General features: G+C 41.8%; 1 pseudogene; it reads right to left on the minus strand.

Moving 5' to 3' along the window:
- The window catches only part of LOC132867666 (zinc finger protein 585A-like), a 418000-nt pseudogene that overhangs the window by 376720 nt on the left and 20663 nt on the right, over positions 1-20617 (minus strand).

Raw genomic sequence — 20617 nt, forward strand, 5'->3', positions numbered from 1 at the left:
ATTAATGGTAGAGGGCGCAAAGGCGCTTTTGGAACGGCCACTGGATTTACTAACTGGCATTCGCGGCATGCCGTACACCACCTACGGACATCGCCGCGAATCCCCGGCCAATAGAATCGGGCCATTATTCGGGCTAGTGTCCTATCCTGCCCCAAGTGTCCAGCCATGGGATTAAAGTGAGCCGCCTGGAATACCAATTCCCGGCGGCTCTTCGGAATCAAAAGCTGCGTGACTCGCTCTTTAGTCTGAGTGTCCTGCATCACTCGGTATAATCTATCCTTCATAATCGCGAAGTAAGGGAAGGACGGGGTGGCGTTCGGCGGGAGCGTTTGACCATCGATTACTCTCACTTGGTCAAACGCATGCCGCAAAGTCTCGTCTCGCGACTGCTCTAATGGAAAATCCGCGAGGGATTCCCCGAGAGAGAGAGGAGGAGCCGGCGGCTCCTCATTCTGACGCGGAGCTGACGTAGACAGCTCTGTGACAGCTGCTCCCGCCAACGCGACACCGGGACCTCCCCTTATTAAACAGGACCCACTCTTCACTAGATGACTCATTAAATCTTGAAATCCGGCCAATCCGTCCCCAAAATTATAGAGTGGGTGAGGCGAGGATTAACCGCCACCTTTACTATAAATTTCTCCCCTCGAAACAGAATGTGAACTGACACTAAAGGGTAGTTGTGAACATCCCCGTGCACACACAACACCTTCACCAATTGTGCTCCCCCCAATGCCTTGTCTTGCACCAGTCTTTGGTGGATTGAGGTCTGATTACAGCCGGAATCCACCAAAGCCTGATACGTATCCCCTTGGATACTCACCGGTATGCGATACGCTCCGGCCCGATCGAGGGCGGCTCCTGGCGCGTCGGGGAGCCGAACCACCACACCCACCTCCATCGCCGAGCACTGATGCTGGAGGTGCCCCAGCTGCCCTCAGCGCCAGGACACCGGCCCGGGCTCTCTCTCTGCACCAGTGTTCCGGATATCACTCACCTGAGGGGGGGAAAACACAGACACGGAAGTAGGAGAAGATAGGACACCGTGGGTGCGGGGAGCCGGCTGGGGTGAAGCCGGCCCCTGCCTCCGCGGTGGGGGAATGGGGCGAGGGAGAGGAACAGAAGGGGAGAGAGAGAGAGGGGAAGGGAGAAACGCTGTCCTGCCGTTGGAACGGCCGCCATATGGTCCTCCGCCAGCTCAATGGTCTGATCCAGCGATGCCGGGCGATGGCACTGGACCCACTCCGTGGTTCCCTCTGGGAGTCGAGCGACGAACTGCTCCAGCGCCACCAGATTGATGATCTCCTCAGCGTCGCGGTTGTCAGCCCTCAGCCACCGGCGGCAGGCGTCCCGGAGTTGCTGGCCAAACACGAATGGCCGGCCGACCTCCTCCAGGTGCAGCGTGCGGAAGCGCTGCCGCTGCTGCTCCGGAGTGTGACCCACGCGCTGGAGGACGGCCCTGCGGAGGTCCGCGTAGACCACCCGGCTGTCGGCGGGGAGCTGTAGCGCAGCCAGCTGCGCCTCGCCCGTGAGGAGGGGGAGGAGGCGCGCCGTGCGCTGTTCCACCGGCCAACCCCACACCTCTGCTGCCTGCTCAAAGAGAACGAGGAAGGCCTTGGGGTCGTCATGCGGGCCCATCTTCGTCGGGGTGAGGTGGGAAGGGCCCGCGGTGGTGGACCCCGCCGACGCGAGTAGGTGCCGGAACGCCCGGCGATCTTCCTGCTGCGCCAGCACCAGGGCCTCGAACCTTCGCTCCTGTTCTTCCCGGAGGGCGACCAGCGCCTGATGCTGGCTCTGTTGGGCCGTGGCGAGGGCATGGACCAGGTCCTTGAAGGGGGAGGACTCCATGGGGCTGTTCTCTCCTGCGCTCGACCCAGGTTTCGGCACCACTGTAACAAGTGTTCTAGGTGGGTGGAGCACAGAAGCACGGCAGGCCAGTACTGAGTTCTCAATAACTCTTTGTCAGCTTTTCAGCTTCTATACGTTTACTTATACATGTACACACGCCACACACACACACACACACACACACACACACACGTGTTCCGGTCGGGAGAGAGCCTGCTCTGCTCTCGCTCTCTTCCTTAAATAGGGCGCGGCTCCTGGGAAGACACACAAACAGGTTAATTCACATCAGGTGTAGTGATTCTGCCACTTACCTTCCCTGACTCCGCCCTCCGGTCACAGACCGACACTTGACCACGCCCCCACTGCCACAGTCAGTTTTTGAGATTTGTAAATTATTGCATTCCGTTTTTATTTACAATTTGTACTTTGTCCCAACTTTTTTGGAATCGGGGTTGTATATACAGTGGTGCTTGAAAGTTTGTGAACCTTTTAGAATTTTCTATATTTCTGCATAAATATGACCTAAAACATCGTCAGATTTTCACACAAGTCCTAAAAGTAGATAAAGAGAACTCAGTTAAACAAATGAGACAACAATATTATATTTGGTCATTTATTTATTGAGGAAAGTGATCCAATATTACATATCTGTGAGTGGCAAAAGTATGTGAACCTCTAGGATTAGCAGTTAATTTGAAGGTGAAATTAGTCAGGTGTTTTCAATCAATGGGATGACAATCAGGTGTGAGTGGGCACCCTGTTTTATTTAAAAAACAGGGATATATTAAAGTCTGACCTTCACAACATGTTTGTGGAAGTGTATCATGGCATGAACAAAGGAGATTTCTGAGGACCTCAGAAAAAGCCTTGTTGATGCTCATCAGGCTGGAAAAGGTTACAAAACCGTCTCTAAAGAGTTTGGACTCCAGCAATCCACAGACAGACAGATTGTGTACAAGCAGAGGAAATTCAAGACCATTGTTACCCTCCCCAGGAGTGGTCAACCAACAGATATCACTCCAAGAGCAAGGCGTGTAATAGTCAGCGAAGTCACAAAGGACCCCAGAGGAACTTCTAAGCAACTGAAGGCCTCTCTCACATCGGCTAATGTTACTGTTCATGAGTCCACCATCAGGAGAACACTGAACAACAATGGTGTGCAAAGCAGGGTTGCAAGGAGAAAGCCACTTCCCTCCAAAAAGAACATTGCTGCACGTCTGCAGTTTGCTAAAGATCATGTGGACAAGCCAGAAAGCTATTGGAAAAATGTTTTGTGGATGGATGAGACCAAAATAGAACTTTTTGGTTTAAATGAGAAGTGTTATGTTTGGAGAAAGGAAAACACTGCATTCCAGCATAAGAACCTTATCCCATCTGTGAAACATGGTGGTGGTACTATCATGGTTTGGGCCTGTTTTGATGCATCTGGGCCAGGACAGCTTGCCATCATTGATGGAACAATGAATTCTGAATTATACCAGTGAATTCTAAAGGAAAATGTCAGGACATCTGTCCATGAACTGAATCTCAAGAGAAGGTGGGTCATGCAGCAAGACAACGACCCTAAGCACACAAGTTGTTTTACCAAAGAATGGTTAAAGAAGAATAAAGTTCATGTTTTGGAATGGCCAAGTCAAAGTCCTGACCTTAATCCAATCAAAATGTTGTGGAAGGACCTGAAGCGAGCAGTTCATGTGAGGAAACCCACCAACATCCCAGAGTTGAAGCTGTTCTGTATGGACGAATGGGCTAAAATTCCTCCAAGCCAGTGTGCAGGACTGATCAACAGTTACCGGAAATGTTTAGTTGCAGTTATTGCTGCACAAGGGGGTCACACCAAATACTGAAAGCAAAGGTTCACATATTTTTGCCACTCACAGATATGTAATATTGGATCATTTTCCTCAATAAATAAATGACCAAGTATAATATTTTTGTCTCATTTGTTTAACTGGGTTCTCTTTATCTACTTTTAGGACTTGGGTGAAAATCTGATAATGTTTTAGGTCATATTTATGCAGAAATATAGAAAATTCTAAAGGGTTCACAAACTTTCAAGCACCACTGTAGTCAGTTTTGCAATAGCAAGATATGCAGTGGGCGGACTTCACGTGTCTCAAAGGAAGCTGATAGACTTCACCCTCTTTGGTTGGTCACGGTCATATGATCAAGAAGACCTACCTGGTTGGTGGAACAGGCCAAAATGAGTTCTCTGGGGAATGCTCTAGTTATTGCAGACTGCATTGTACAACAGCTTTCATCCCAGAAACACTGGTAGGCTCAGAAACGTCACGAAATGATGCAGAAAATAACCTCTATAACCTCTTAGACAAAAGTAACACCTTGCTGTCTGGTTGTTCCTGTAGGTGCAGGACTGAGTTCTTTGGTGTACTCCTCTTCATACCACACCAAGAGCTCCTGTCCTGGGTTAATGGATCGACAGCAACGATACAGAATTCCCCCTTGATACTCAAATGCCACAAGATTCTGTTCTTCTTCATTACGGGCACAATTCACATACCTAAAAGAGTGAGGCAACGTTTCAGAAAAAGGTAAAAAATCAGATCAGAGTTACAGACTTGGAGAAAGCATGGTGGAGACATCAATGACATGAAGATAAAGTTCTTCCAACAAATGAGGAGCTGTAAAATCAAATCACTAAAACGACCCAACAGCTAGTGTACTGCTCACCTCATCCAATTCACATGCGTCTCTCTTTTGGCATCAATGTATTCTTCACACTGCATGCTCCTGTATACCTGTAGAAAAATACCACATTTACTTTTTTTTTTTTTACACAAAATCAATACAGTGGGGCAAAAAAGTATTTAGTCAGCCACCAATTGTGCAAGTTCTCCCACTTAAAAAGATGAGAGAGGCCGGTAATTTTCATCATAGGTACTAGGGCTGCACAATATATCGAAAAAGTATCGATATCGTGATATCATAGTTTGCGATACACATATCGCAAAAATTACTTAAATTTCGATAAAAGGCACATTTTTCTGTGCCGTCCAATCACATTTGAATGTCAACAAGCGCAGCGGGATAACTCCGCCCCCTATTGCAAAACAAGTAAAAGCCTCGTGGTGATGGCGGAAGGTGGGAGCGGTGGCAAGTGTGGTGAGACAAACTTATGTGAGGAGGAACTGACTTCCAAAAAAAAAAATGCACATCTGCTATTTGGAAGTACTTTGGATTCAGGAGGGATGACGTACTGCAAACTCAGGTACTTTGCAAGACATGTACCTGTAAAACAGTGGTGGGGCGGCTCACTGGGACAAACACTGATGTACAGAAGCATAAAAACATAAAACCGTGCTCTCTCTCACTCTCTCACACACACACACTACCGCTCGCTCACTCACACACACACCACTGCTCTCTCACCCGCATGTGTTATTAACAGATTGTGTTTGAGTTTATGGTGAATCTGTGTCGCTCACCTTCATCTCCCGGGAGCCGCTGAAATTGCCATTTTGAATGCTTTATGTTAATGTAATGTAGTTTTCAGTTTTTTGTTTACTTCAACTTAAGACATTTTCTGCTGCGCTCACAAAAATTAAGAGATTTAAAGATGATTGATGGACACCATTGCAGGTGTAGCCATGTTTTTCCAATAAAAAATAATGTTGGAATGGAAGCGATGCATTGGGTGTTTTTTTTTTTAAATGCTAGATACAGTAGAGTAACTTTATTGATCCCCAGAGGGAAATTAAAGTGTCAAGTAGCTTACACAAATGTACAAAAAACACATATTAAGATACAGAGAGGGAAGAAATTACACTAGATCAACATTACACTAAATTACACTAAATCAACACTAAATTACACTAATTCAACCAAGAGCAAAAACAAAGAACGGCGAGTAGAGGTAAGAAAAACAGTATATATTTAATTATCGTGATACATATCGATATCGAGATATTCAGTCATGTTATCGAATATCGCATATTTTTCTGATATCGTGCAGCCCTAATAGGTACACTTCAACTATGAGAGACAGAATGGGGGGAAAGAATCCAGGAAGTCACATTGTAGGATTTTTAATGAATTAATTGGTAAATTCCTCTGTAAAATAAGTATTTGGTCGCCTACAAACAAGCAAGATTTCTGGCTCTCACAGACCTGTAACTTCTTTAAGAAGCTCCTCTGTCCTCCACTCATTACCTGTATTAATGGCACCTCTTTGAACTCGTTATCAGTATAAAAGACACCTGTCCACAACCTCAAACAGTCACACTCCAAACTCCACTATGGCCAAGACCAAAGAGCTGTCAAAGGACACCAGAAACAAAATTGTAGACCTGCACCAGGCTGGGAAGACTGAATCTGCAATAGGTAAGCAGCTTGGTGTGAAGAAATCAACTGTGGGAGCAATTATTAGAAAATGGAAGACATACAAGACCACTGATAATCTCCCTCAATCTGGGGCTCCATGCAAGATCTCACCCTGTGGGGTCAAAATGATCACAAGAACGGTGAACAAAAATCCCAGAACCACACGGGGGGACCTAGTGAATGACCTGCAGAGAGCTGGGACCAAAGTAACAAAGGCTACCATCAGTAACACACTACACCGCCAGGGACTCAAATCCTGCAGTGCCAGACATGTCCCCCTGCTTAAGCCAGTACATGTCCAGGCCCGTCTGAAGTTTGCTAGAGAGCATTTGAATGATCCAGAAGAGGATTGGGAGAATGTCATATGGTCAGATAAAACCAAAATAGAACTTTTTGGTAAAAACTCAACTTGTCGTGTTTGGAGGAGAAAGAATGCTGAGTTGCATCCAAAGAACACCATACCTACTGTGAAACATGGGGGTGGAAACATCATGCTTTGGGGCTGTTTTTCTGCAAAGGGACCAGGACGACTGATCCGTGTAAAGGAAAGAATGAATGGGGCCATGTATCATGAGATTTTGAGTGAAAACCTCCTTCCATCAGCAAGGACATTGAAGATGAAATGTGGCTGGGTCTTTCAGCATGACAATGATCCCAAACACACCGCCCGGGCAACGAAGGAGTGGCTTCGTAAGAAGCATTTCAAGGTCCTGGAGTGGCCTAGCCAGTCTCCAGATCTCAACCCCATAGAAAATCTTTGGAGGGAGTTGAAAGTCCGTGTTGCCCAGCGACAGCCCCAAAACATCACTGCTCTAGAGGAGATCTGCATGGAGGAATGGGCCAAAATAGCAGCAACAGTGTGTGAAAACCTACAGAAAATGTTTGACCTCTGTCATTGCCAACAAAGGGTATATAACAAAGTATTGAGATGAACTTTTGTTATTGACCAAATACTTATTTTCCACCATAATTTGCAAATCAATTCTTTAAACATCAGACAATGTGATTTTCTGGATTTTTTTTTCTCATTTTGTCTCTCATAGTTGCGGTATAGACCTTTCCCACGTGACGTCACGACAAACACAGCCGCCATTTTGGACATGAACTACCAGTAGTCTACCACAGCCAACAACGAGGAATGACGGCGAAGCATCGAAACGAATATAGCCATCAAAGAAAGTTTTTACTTTCAGCAAGACTTCCATCATGCCATTATATTGTTGTGCACCTGGATGTAGTAACCATCAACACACAAGGCAAGATTTATCATTTTATCGGATCCCAACAGATGCTGACCGACGGAGAAGATGGATGGTCTTTAAAATATTGGCAAAATGATGTTTATTGACACAGCAATCGTGTGTAACGGGAAGCATTTGCATATCCGAAGTGTTGTGTTTACATCAAAGATAAAATAAACTGCTATGACAACGACTGCTGCTGCCAGGTTGGGGACACAAACTAGTAGAAAGGAAGTGTGCCAACAGTGCCAACACACTTCCTTTGTGGTCGATTCTGCTTTAAGGTAAGATGCATTTAATTATTCGTCTGCTGTGGGTTTGGAATAGGTAGCCTGACCGATTCATTCATGTTTGTGGTGCCATTTGTTTGTTGACGCGTGTTGAAATGGAAGATTGGTTGTTGACATGATTTCCAATGATGCTTTGGTGCTGCTGTGGATCAGATATGTCGAGTAGCCTGACTGTTTTTTTTTTCTTGCGTGTGGTATTGTTGACGCGAGGTTGTTTTTTGAACATGCCAATGTGGACACGATTTCCCCTGATGAGTTATGACTTCAGACGCGATGCGTGTGTGGAGGTGTGGAGTCCGCGTGATATGTGCGTAAGATAGGCTTCTCGTGTTTGGAGATCCGCGCTCTGAGACAAGCGCAAGCACCCCCCCCCCCCCCCCAGGGAAAAAAGGGACCCCCCGAAAATATCGGCATAGTTCGAACACTGGGTTGGAGAAAGTAATGGCAAATAGTGAGTGCACAAACCATAGAAGGTAAACTGTACACAGCGCCAGGGCAGTGTGATGGTATGTCTACTTTTAGATTGTATTAGCTTATCAATGAACACACTCGTCACTCGACGAGTTTCACGTCTTTACGACGGATACCTAAATGTGTGTTAGGTATTATTGTTGCAGTCTAAGCAATCATTGTAGCAGCTAGATGAGCGAGAACCGAAAGGGTCTGTGCCATAAACCGTTATTTCTTCATGTCCAAAATGGCGGTCGCGTTTACGAAGGTCACGTGAGTGAAAAGGGTCTATACCTATGATGAAAATTACAGGCCTCTCATCTTTTTAAGTGGGAGAACTTGCACAATTGGTGACTGACTAAATACTTTTTTGCTCCACAATGAGGTTTACAGAAACAAGAACAATGGCTCATTCCAATATTATTAAGCCTCATGAAGGCTGAATTAAAGGCTTTTGACTGTATCGTAAGATTCACAAAACAGCTGACAAGCTCCAAGATGAATTTAGTAACTATAGGAAAATGCAGGCAAGGCTTTATCAGAATTTAGGCAAAGGAAAGGTTTCTCATAAAAGGCTTTACTTCTGACATGGCAAAGCTGTGCTGTGAATCAGACTTCTCTGATAAATATCTATCTGTCCCTTATGTTTTGGTCTCTAAACAGACAGCTACAAAAATACACAACTTTAAAAGTCAATTCTGTCTCTAAATGGGTTTTATATAAAATATTTTTGATCTGTACAAGTAATGTTTATTTGGGCGCCAATGTTGTTTTAGTTCAGTGTAGCAGTGTTCATCTTTAATTTAAATGATTTTAAATTTACTTTTAGTCTTGTGTCCTGAAAATAGTAGTTACATTTTAGTCTTTTTTTTTTTTTGGTCAAGATTTCATCAATGGAACTCAATTTTAGTCTATAAATGTTTTAATCATAATTTCCTCAGATAGTTGCATGGTACTTGTAAAATATGCCCTGCAGTTTTAAGAGGGCCTGTTGCAGCAGGGGTTTAGCCGGATTCCCCCCCCCAGCATATGGCTGGTTTTGTCACTATGCAGAAGTTACAGTACTCAGCGTAAATGAGTACACCCCCTTTGAAAAGTAACTGTTTAAGCAATCTCAATGAACACAAACAATTTCCAAAATGTTGACAAGACAAAGTTTAATATAACATCTGTTTAACTTATAACGGGAAAGTAAGGTTAATAATATAACTTAGATTACACGTTTTTTTTTTTTTCAGTTTTACTCAAATTGGGGTGGTGCAAAAATGAGTACACCCCACAACAAAAACTACTACATCTAGTACTTTGTATGGCCTCCATGATTTTTAATGACATCAAGTCTTCTAGGTATGGAATGAACAAGTTGGTGATATTTTGCAACATCAATCTTTTTCCATTCTTCAACAATGACCTCTTTTAGTGACTGGATGCTGGATGGAGAGTGATGCTCAACTTGTCTCTTCAGAATTTCCCAAAGAAAATAATTTCTTTACAGCACAAAGGTGAAGGCTACAAGAAGATCGGCAAAGCTTTACTTATCAGTCAGAATGCTGTAGAAAAAGTGGTACAAAAATTTAAGAAAGATGGAACTGCAACCATCTCACAGAGAGGTCCAGGTCGTCCACGGAAGTTAACACTTTGACAGGAGCGTCTTCTGATGAGAAGGGTTGAAGAAAATTGGCATGCAAGTTCACTGCAGTTACCTAAAGAAATAGAAAGCCAAACTGGGGTGACTATTTCCCATGACACAATACGGCGTACACTGCAGAGGAATGGCATGCATGGATGCCGTCCACGAAAGAAGCCTCTCCTAAAGCCCAGGCACAAAAAAGCCCGCCTCGAGTTTGCCAGGGCTTATGCTGACAAAGATGAAGACTACTGGGACTCTGTACTCTGGAGTGATGAGAACAAGATAAATGTTTTTGGAACTGATGGCTTCAAAACTGTATGGCGTCACAAAGGTGAGGAATACAAAGAAAAATGCATGGTGTCTACAGTGAAACATGGTGGTGGCAGTGTCCTTATGTGGGGCTGCTGGTGTCAGGGAGCTGCATTTCATTGATGGCATCATGAATTCACAGATGTATTGCTCTATACTGAAAGAGAAGATGCTACCATCACTCCATGCCCTTGGTCGTCGTGCACTTTTCCAACATGACAATGATCCTAAACACACATCTAAGGCCACTGTTGGATTTCTGAAGAACAGGGTGAAAGTGATTCAGTGGCCAAGTACGTCTCCTGATCTGAACCCAATCGAACACCTATGGGGAATTCTGAAGAGACAAGTTGAGCATCACTCTCCATCCAGCATCTGGTCACTAAAAGAGGTCATTGTTGAAGAATGGAAAAAGATTGATGTTGCAAAATGTCGCCAACTTGTTCATTCCATGCCTAGAAGACTTGGTGTTGTCATTAAAAATCATGGAGGCCATACAAAAGTACTAGATGTAGTAGTTTTTGTTGTGGGGTGTACTCATTTTTGCACCACCCTAATTTGAGTAAAACTGAAAAATGTGTAATCTAAGTTATTATTAACCTTACTTTCACGTTATAAGTTACAGATGTTATTTTAAACTTTGTGTTGTCAACATTTTGGAAATTGTGTTCATTGAGAGATTGTTTAAAATGTTACTTTTCAAAGGGGGTGTACTCATTTACGCTGAGCACTGTATGTGGAGTTAGCCACGACTGTAATGGTGATGAGCGCTATTTTCATATGAAGACGTTACTTTGTTCAGACCAATGCTGTGTGTGTGTCCTGACTCATATACCCGTTAGAATCCAGGAGCATTATGAAAGCCATGCGAGCAGGGAAGTGAGCGAGTCTAGCAAACCGGATTCACTCCCGCTTCCCAACTACGGTCAGGAACGTGAAAAAGAGGGAAGGCAACATACTGGAATGGATTTTGCTAAGGATATTTCCCCTAGCTGTAAAAATTCCCTTGAAGTAAGCTAGGATGACTGTCTGAACAGAACCAGCTATCTTGGGTCACGTTTATTCGTCAGGGCATAATGAACAGAGATTTTGTTTTGCCATGCTTTTACCGGCCCTCTCTGTGGGCCTGTCATTTCAGGTTCACATGACAGCATACGTGTTCTCACCGGTCAATCACAACCAAGTTAGCAAAGGCACATTAACATTCTACACTAATGCAAAAGCAGTGTGCAGCAGTGAATCAAAAGCCATGGAAAGGTAAAAAATTAAAGGAGGAGCTAAAAAAACAAACAAACAAACAAACAAACCAACCAGGCATTCAAATGTTTAAAAAATAAATAAATCTACAAACTGTTTGGGCATCAGCACCCTGAATTGGCCTGCAATGCCATTTTCAAGGACCAGAATGAAGAGCTTAAAATGGACATTAAAACATAGCTATAGACTAGGCTGTTGCCTCTCACGGCTACCAGAGGACTAGCCCCCCTGTAACCCTAGCTGTATAGGTGAGAGGCCGAGGGCTATGGAAACGAAGGTCAGCACCGCCCAATGTGCCTGACTGCATGGAGCGGGAAGGACTTTAGAGATGGGCTAGGCTGTATGTTCACTTAAAACTGCTGTAACTTGCCCAACCATAACTGATTATCATATGTACCAGAGATTTCCAAGCTTGTTGGGGCTGAAGCACATCAAAGGTCAAATCAGAATGTCAAGGCACACCAAATTAAAAGTTGGCTATCGATTATGAAGAATGTCACACATTATGGGGTAGAAGGTCATTTGCAAAATTTGACCCAGACTGCACTACAGCAGATAGGTAAAGCAGACAGGCAATTGTATAATTTATTAAAAACGTGAGGCAACGCTCATTACAGTGTTTTCCATGAGTTACCTAGACTGTAGTGAGTGACGGAAGCATTTTCAGAACACAAACACCATTTGATTTGAGACTGATAACATTAAGTGTCCACTCCAGTCATCCACTAGTCCAAACACATTTCGATGGTTATCAATTTAAAACAGCAAACAGATAACATCAATGGAGAAGTTAGCATTGATAATTAGCATTCATCAAACTTGAGGTTAGAGAACGTTAACACCAGCATGTCCGACTCTCATCTCCTCGCTTTAAAACAGTGCACGGTTAAATTTGTAGAGTTTTAGCTTATTTGAGTCAGAAAAGCTGCTAACACATCTGGTAGCATGTATTCGTCATTCAAAACACAAGTGCATGCTCTAACCAGAGTTCAAAATAGGTTTATTTTTTGGCTAAAATGAAATTATTCTACATGTTCTCTATTCAATATTTTACATTTTCTAAAAAAATAAATAAACCAGTTGAACACAGGTAACCACTTCTGCTTCATTTCTTTGAGGGCTGAAGTGTATGCTCTAGTAATTTTTTTTTAATCGTTTATGAACTGTTAAACTCCTTAACCATGCTTTGCGGGTGTGACCTTTCTGCTGTGGCATCACCATTTCATATCGATACAACCAGTGTGTTCATGCTTAAAATTACTAAAACAAAATTGTTTTGTGCAAGTTCTTCATAGATCTAAAACTCTTCATTTTGCTCTCAAAGTGCACCAGTTTGATACATTTAACTTTAAAATAAACAAAATTATCTCACAGGGGAGCATGCCCCCAGAGCGAGGGCCACTGACCCTAGTTTCACAAAATCCTGAGGGAAACACTATTATTCTGTCTTTTTTTTTTTTAATAACTACTGCCAGTGGAAAAGCTACCTGTTCTGTTGCAAGTTAGGGTAGCTGTGAAAGAAATCTCTCTCAACTCAAACGTAGAAGTAGGTGACCGTGATTATGCAACATATCCTAGAAGCATGTTGATGTTCAAAAATAAACTTGACGGTTCATGAACTAATGTGGCAAGTGTGTGTGGAAGGAGAAATCATGAGACGGAGAGCTCCGCTTTTGAATACAAGTGTGTCATTGCATATCGTACAACGAAATTGGACGCCATCCTACCAGTGCAACATCTGCTTATTTTAGATTTAATTATTTATTTCGGTCATTTCAACTTTCAATAACACACACTGGTTACATACATAACAGCAAGAAAGCCCGAAAAGGATTAGACTGAAGCAAAAGCTTATTGCGTCTACCCTCATCACATTTCATAAATTAATAAATCTTTTTTTTATGCCAAAGGAATTAAGGAAAGAAACAAAAAGGAAAAAAAAACTAAAATTATAATAGTAACAATAGTATCTGTTACATTTTGTTCAATACAATTTTACAGCTTTCAATTTCAAATGAACACCAAAACATACATATTGGATTTTGACGTTTTCGTATTCTGTAGCGTTACATATCAAGTAGCTGGATCAAATTTAAATCAAACCATTTTTTTCCAAACATATTTCACATCTCAGTTTTGTACTTACTGATAATCTTGTTTGTATGCCTTTTTTTTAAGGCCTTTAAGCATGCTACACAGTTTAATTTCATTTTCAAGACCTTTCCATAAATTAAACTCCTGTTATCGATATACACCTCTGTTTCACATTTGTTCTGAACTTTGTTTTAACAAACATATGAGTTCCTCTCAATTCATAATGACTCTCTGATTTGAAAAAACCTCTGAATACAGTCAGGGATACTTTATGTTTTTGATTTTAAACATAAATTGAGCAATTTTGTAATCCACAAAATCACGAAATTTAAGGCCATTCAAGTTTATAAACAACTGATTGGTTGGTTCACTATAACATACGTTGTGTATGATCCCAATAGCTCTTTTCTGCAATATGAAGATCGGGTTTGTGATTGTTTTTCATGCATTTCCCCAGACCTCCACACAATAAGTTATGTATGGAACAAGCAGAGAATTATAAAGTGCGTGCAATGATTTTTGGCTTAGAATGTGTTTAGTTTTATGAAGTATTGCAATAGACTTGGACATTTTTGTTTTTACGTTTAACTTGACAGGTAGTGAACTAATGTGGCAAGTGTGTGTGTGTGGAAGGAGAAATCATGAAACGGAGAGCTCCACTTTTGAATATAAAAACGTGTCATTGCATATTGTACAACGAAATTGGATGCCATCCTACTAGTGCAACATCTGCTTATTAAAAATAAAGAAATAAAATATGTCCACATAATATAACTCAAACTCTAAAATACACGCACAAAACATTCTCACACTTTTTTTTTTTTAAATTGCACAGTCCCTTTAAAGCAAGCACTGTTTAGTGCAGTTATGGCTCTCGGGTAGAAGCTCTTTTTCGGTCTATAGACCCCTTACACTGACATCACATTCACGTTAGCAACGGTCACTACCCTATAACTGGGGGACAAGCAAACTTTGTTTACATACTGTTCACATACTGAAGCCAAGCAAAGATGTCAGACGTCCGTTGCTGTTGTCTAAAGAAAACTACAGCTAAAAAAGCTCGACTAATGGATTACTTGGATAATCTTAGTTATAAAGAAGTGAAGGATACATGGAAATTAGAGTTTATTAGTGGCTATGATCTGTACAAAATTCCTCAAAACCAAAGGAGTGGCGGTGCAGATTTGTGGCCTAGTGTTAGCTACATGTTGGAATGTACTTTCCTTTTCCGGAAGAATCCAGACATGGAAGAACAGTTAAAAAAAAAAATGCACACCCCACTACATAAACAAGAAAACCTTTGTGTAAAGAATTTTTACTGACATCAGCTTCAGGGAACAGAATGCTGCAAAAGCCTGAGCATTTACTCTCAAAGGACTACTACTTGAACTGTGGGCTAGATGGTATTCCCGGCCCGTCATGTCTCAACAACCTCAAGGACATCAAGTTACAGAGCTATTTGCACTCATTTATACATTGATATTTATGATTTGTTAAAGAAACAAATCTCTGAAGTATTATTATTTGTAAAATAACGTTATCTTGCTCTACTGTAGACTTTCAAACAATGGTGTAAGATTTTATTTTATGGTACAATAATTACAAATGCAAACAGAATCGGCACATTCCAGTTGCAGCTGTAGTCATATAGCTAACTATCATCATATAGTTAACTATAATCACCCTTGTAATAATAATAATTTCAATAAACTGTTCATGTTCAGTTCCCTCTTCATTTATTCTCTATTCAAAAGGCACAACTGAGTCACACAGGTTGATAAGTGTGCAACAGACAGTAACAATTTTATCCAAAATAGTTTTTCCTGCCTTAGTCGATTTATTTCCATTTCACATGCCTGCAGCTGTTGTAAAGTTCAGTGCGTTTGTGTAGAACTCTCTCAAACTGTAGGTTCATTACTACACTCTGGCTCCAGGTTGACATTTTGCACAGGACTGAGTTCCTCTGATAACAGAAGCAAAGCTTCAGTACTTTTTGCTCTTAATCTTTTCTGTTCTTTCAGGATGCATCAGGAGCATGTCGCTCCTTGTTGGATTTAACGAATGATGTCAGCGTTGTTTGTTTGGTGCCCAATCTGGGTTTTCCATGTCGAATGAGGAAGTTGGTTCATCTGGAAGAAAATCATTTGATTTTGTCTGAACACCTTCATGAAGAAGCTAATTCAAATGTGAGCAGAAATAAAAGATTCTTAAACAAACTCTTCCATACTCTGTTGCGCCTGTCTATTTTTAAAAAAATACATTTTAAATAGTCACAAATTTCTCTGCAATTTTCAGGGTTAGCTCCTCTCACTGTATTCTCTTTAACCACTCATTTCTTCATTGTTCTTGAAGCATTTGCTTCTCTTAACATTTTTCTTCACAGCAGGGAAATGGTAAGATATTTTATCTATTCCTCGATTTAAATGATTGGAACAACCAAAAACAGCGCAAAAATGAACCATATTTAAGACTGGTTAAGCCTTGCTTACACGAAAACTGGTGTCTTTTCACCTGGGGGTCAATTATCACGTGATGCGTAACGTCATGTGCAAGGGGTCTATTTGTCCATTTCTTAATTGACCTAAACTGCCTGCCCAAGGGCAGCAGTTCAAACAGAGAATTTCTGGGGTGGGACGGATCTTTTAATATACTGAGGGTTCTCTTGAGGCAGCAGGAACTGTAAAGCTCTTCCAGGCAGGAAAGAGGGTATCCGATGATCATCTGGGTGGTGGTGACAACCCTCTGGAGAACTTCTCTCTGCTCCTGTGCAGCTGACAAACCACACACTGATGCAGTATGTATGTAAGTATTTTCTCTATGGAGCAACAATAGAAGGACACAAGCAGTTTTTGAGGGAGGTCGTTCATCCTGAGGATCATCAGGAAGTAAAGTCTCTGCTGTGCGTTCTTTATCACTTGTGTGGCTCCAGGTCAGCTCCTCCTCTATGTGCACCCCAAGGAACCAGAAGTCCAGGATCCTCTCCACATATTGCGCACTGATGAGAATAGGCTGAAAGTCTGTTTTCTTTTTCCTGAAGTCTATGATCAGCTCCTTGGTTTTGGTGGTTGAGGACCAGGTTTGTTGACTCAGCACCACCCAGACAGCTGCTCAACCTTGTGCTGATACACTGCAAAAAATGATCTCTTGTTGAGAGAAAATATCTTTAATATGGGTGAATTTATCTATTATTTCTGATTAGAAGTTTACTAGAACTCAAATATAAGATTATTTAGCTTACTTTGAGATGCTTTTACTAATTTCAAGCCTTAAATTTTCTTATTCTATTGGCAGATAATTTTGCTCATTTTAGGCATTCAATTCTAGAAAGAAGCAAAATTATCTGCCAATAGAATAAGAAAATTTAAGGCTTGAAATTAGTAAAAGCACCTCCAAAGTAAGCTAAATAATCTTATATTTGAGTTCTAGTAAACTTCTAATAAGAAATAATAGATAAATTCACCCATATTAAAGATATTTTCTCTCAACAAGCGATCATTTTTTGCAGTGTAAGCAGACTCCTTCCCCCCAGAGATGAGCCCCACTATGGTAGTATCATCTGCAAATATGATGATGCCATTACGGGAGCGAGCAGGGTGCAGTTGTAAGTGTAGAAGAACAACTTGTTTAATCCTAGATAAAGCCGTGGCACAGCAGTTATGCTCATTTACATAGGAATAACATCCATGAAATGTATCAGTCAGGATTTAGACCTCATCATCGCAAAGAGACAGCTCTGGTTAAAGTAGTAAATGACCTACTGTTGGTGTCTGATCAGGGCTAGGGATGGCGAAAACTAAAAAAAAAAAAAAATCTTGACCAACCATCGAGCCTCATTAGCCGGTTAAAGTCGGTTAACCTATGAGTTTAAACGGATGCAAACGGCGCGCCTTTTGGCGGATGCCGCCTTTTTCACGGCTGAATCGTGCAGATCCGATTTTTTTTTTTGGGGGGGGAGGGCTTTGGAGTGTCTGAATAATTTCATCAGAGTAAATTCTGTATTAAAATTACTAAATAAGCAAATGCCGTTACAGTCCATGAAACATAGGAAGTATGAGAAGAAAACAGTAAATCAGAAAGCTGCGCAGCTTTCTGATTTACTGTTTTCTTCTCATACTTCCTATGTTTCATGGACTATAACGGCATTTGCTAATTTAGTAATTTTAATACAGAATTTACTCTGATGAAATTATTCAGACACTCCAACGCCCCCCCCCCAAAAAAAAAAAATCGGATCTGCACGATTCAGCCGTGACTTTAGTTTGTGTGGAGAGATATGATCTGCAATAACATGCATTGTTTGCTACAGACCGAAACATACTTTCAGAATGCACTGGCCAAGGCAGGACTAAACTCAATGTGCCTTCTAATAATAATTAAAAAAAAAAAAACAGAATAGTAATTTGTAAGCGAAAAAGCCTGTGTCTACACTTTTCTTTCGCCGAGTCTTCAACTGGGGCGGGAGGGCAGGACATGACTGAATGGGTATTTCTGATTTGTCAGCTGTCGTCCTTACACTGCATGGCATGCGCCAAGCGTTTACAACACAGAATTCCAGGTTCTCCGCTCCAAAATCGGCAGCTTCAAAACGATTGATTTTTTTTTTTTTTTTTAACCGACAACCAAAAAAAAAAAAAATTAACCGGTTGACTTTGATTTGGTCAACCATTGGTCAAACGGTCATTGGTTAACATCCCTAATCAGGGCTGTGTCTCGCTGCTTGTGTTGCTTGACCTTAGTGCAGCATTTGATACCACTGATCATTCCATTCTTCTAGATAGACTAGAAAATGTTGTGGGAGTTAAGGGAATGGCCCTCTCCTGGCTCAGCTCTTATTTAACTGATCGCTATCAGTATGCTGATGTAAATGGTGATTTTTCTAGACATACTGCATTTTTTATATCTCAGGTCTTTATATTAGCACCCGCCAAATGCGGGTAAAATTCGTCTTTGGCGGGTAATAACTTTAGTCTCACTAGCCACTTTGGCGGGTGGTTTATTCTGTGGTATTACAATATACATTTTAATTGTAGTTTTCTCTGAAGGCATCTGATATAAAAAACACATTGCAATGTAATATTACACGCCTACAACTCCCATGAGCACCTGCGTAAACATTCTGACAACATGTTAGAATTGTTTAGAACGTTCTTTAACGTCTCAGATAAAATCAAATGATACGGTAACCTGCGGTTAATGAACAAAGCAACAAAGTTGCTGACGACTGACAAGCGCACTGTGTGGCAGCATATAGCTGGAGTTTCAAACCCTGCTGCTCAGGAAAAAAGGGGCAGAAATGAGCAGGGCCAGAGCAGCATTTTAAAATCACCGAGGTCCGTGATGCGCAAAGCGCGCGCCGAAAAATGTTCGCCATATTTAAATGAGAGGGGTGAATTACACACCACATGAGATCTCATCTCATCATCTCTAGCCACTTTATCCTGTTCTACAGGGTCGCAGGCAAGCTGGAGCCTATCCCAGCTGACTACGGGTGAAAGGCGGGGTACACCCTGGACAAGTCGCCAGGTCATCACAGGGCTGACACATAGACAACCATTCACACTCACATTCACACCTCCGGTCAATTTAGAGTCACCAGTTAACCTAACCTGCATGTCTTTGGACTGTGGAAGAAACCGGAGCACCCGGAGGAAACCCACGCGGACACAGGGAGAACATGCAAACTCCGCACAGAAAGGCCCTCGCCGGCCACGGGGCTCGAACCCGGACCTTCTTGCTGTGAGGCAACAGCACTAACCACTACACCACCGTGCCGCCCAGATTGGCTAGTTCATAGCAAAACCGAAAATACCATGTACTGCGAAGACTGTAGAAAGTCTGGCAAAGACAGGCACCAGTAATTTTAAACTCAAAACTATAAAGGACCACGAAAAGTCAAATGCACACATCGGTACTATAACATCAAAACTGGCGAAGACGGCTGGTTCACTACAGGACAGCATTGCTTTCAGTCCCTGGCTGTCATGAAGTCAGCTGAGCTGGAGAGGATGGAGCTGCCGTTTAGAAACGTTCACGTGATTGTAAAGAAGTTGATCCTGCCCCAGCTATCAACTTATGACCTGCTGGAAGCCTCAGGTCACGAAGACCATTTTTCATGGACCATTCAGACTCATCTGATGATGAATGTAATGAGGGCATTTAATGTCTGTCTCTACACATGTTCACACACACACACACACACACACACACACACACACACACACACACAATTAATAGATAATACATAATATACATAATAATACTTGATAATACACAATACTTGCATGTCAAAACATCAAATGTTTCAATGATAAATGTTTTGAATTGGACTTTTAATATTAGAATCAGTTCAATTGTACTGAATGTTATTTTTCATATACGATATTTCATATTGTAAGGGGCTTGAATTTGAGTTCAATAAACAGAATACTCTGCTTAGGCCATCCTTAAAAAAAAATCCGTTTCCTGTCCACCGGTTGAGCAAAAAAATGTTCAGTCGGGAGGGAGGGATTTTTTTTTTATATATGGATGGATAAGAAATCGCAATGCTGTGTTTTCTTTTTCTTTCAGTACTTTGTTACAAAAGCAGACACATTTAATAAAATATGACAGTTTAATCAACTGAAACTTGTACAAAAACTTTAAGTTAGCATTTTAAATGCTGACTGCAACATTTGCAAAACTTTTACAAAGGTACTTAAAATGTCCGACACACGGACTTTTTGTAGTTCTAAACCCACCGTTAGGCCTAGTTCGGATGAAATTACACTATTAAAATGATCACTGAATGATTTGTTTTTCTGAATCTTTACTATTTTGTTGTTTGCTAGAATACCATTTTGCGATTTCACACTTAAGCAAATGTTTGAAAACTCCGGATCTCCTTCCTTCATGGTGGCTGCCATTTTTTTGTGCCACACGGCGCATGCGCAGAGCTGATTCAATTCTATATTCTGCGCGGAATGCAGGGCTTTCCACAAGCGCCGGCTGCCGACTACACAAGTCCAGCCGGCTACTTTAATGACTTATTTTTGTAGCCCACAGGCTCTAAATATTAATTTTCGATTTTAATAAAATTAAATGTTTATCTAACGCACTGACAATAATGTCAAACTGAACCGCACTCATTTAAGCTGTGATTCGCGCTGTTTGTACCGATA

Source organism: Neoarius graeffei, chromosome 19, assembly GCF_027579695.1.
Source record: "Neoarius graeffei isolate fNeoGra1 chromosome 19, fNeoGra1.pri, whole genome shotgun sequence".
Lineage (NCBI taxonomy): Eukaryota > Metazoa > Chordata > Actinopteri > Siluriformes > Ariidae > Neoarius > Neoarius graeffei.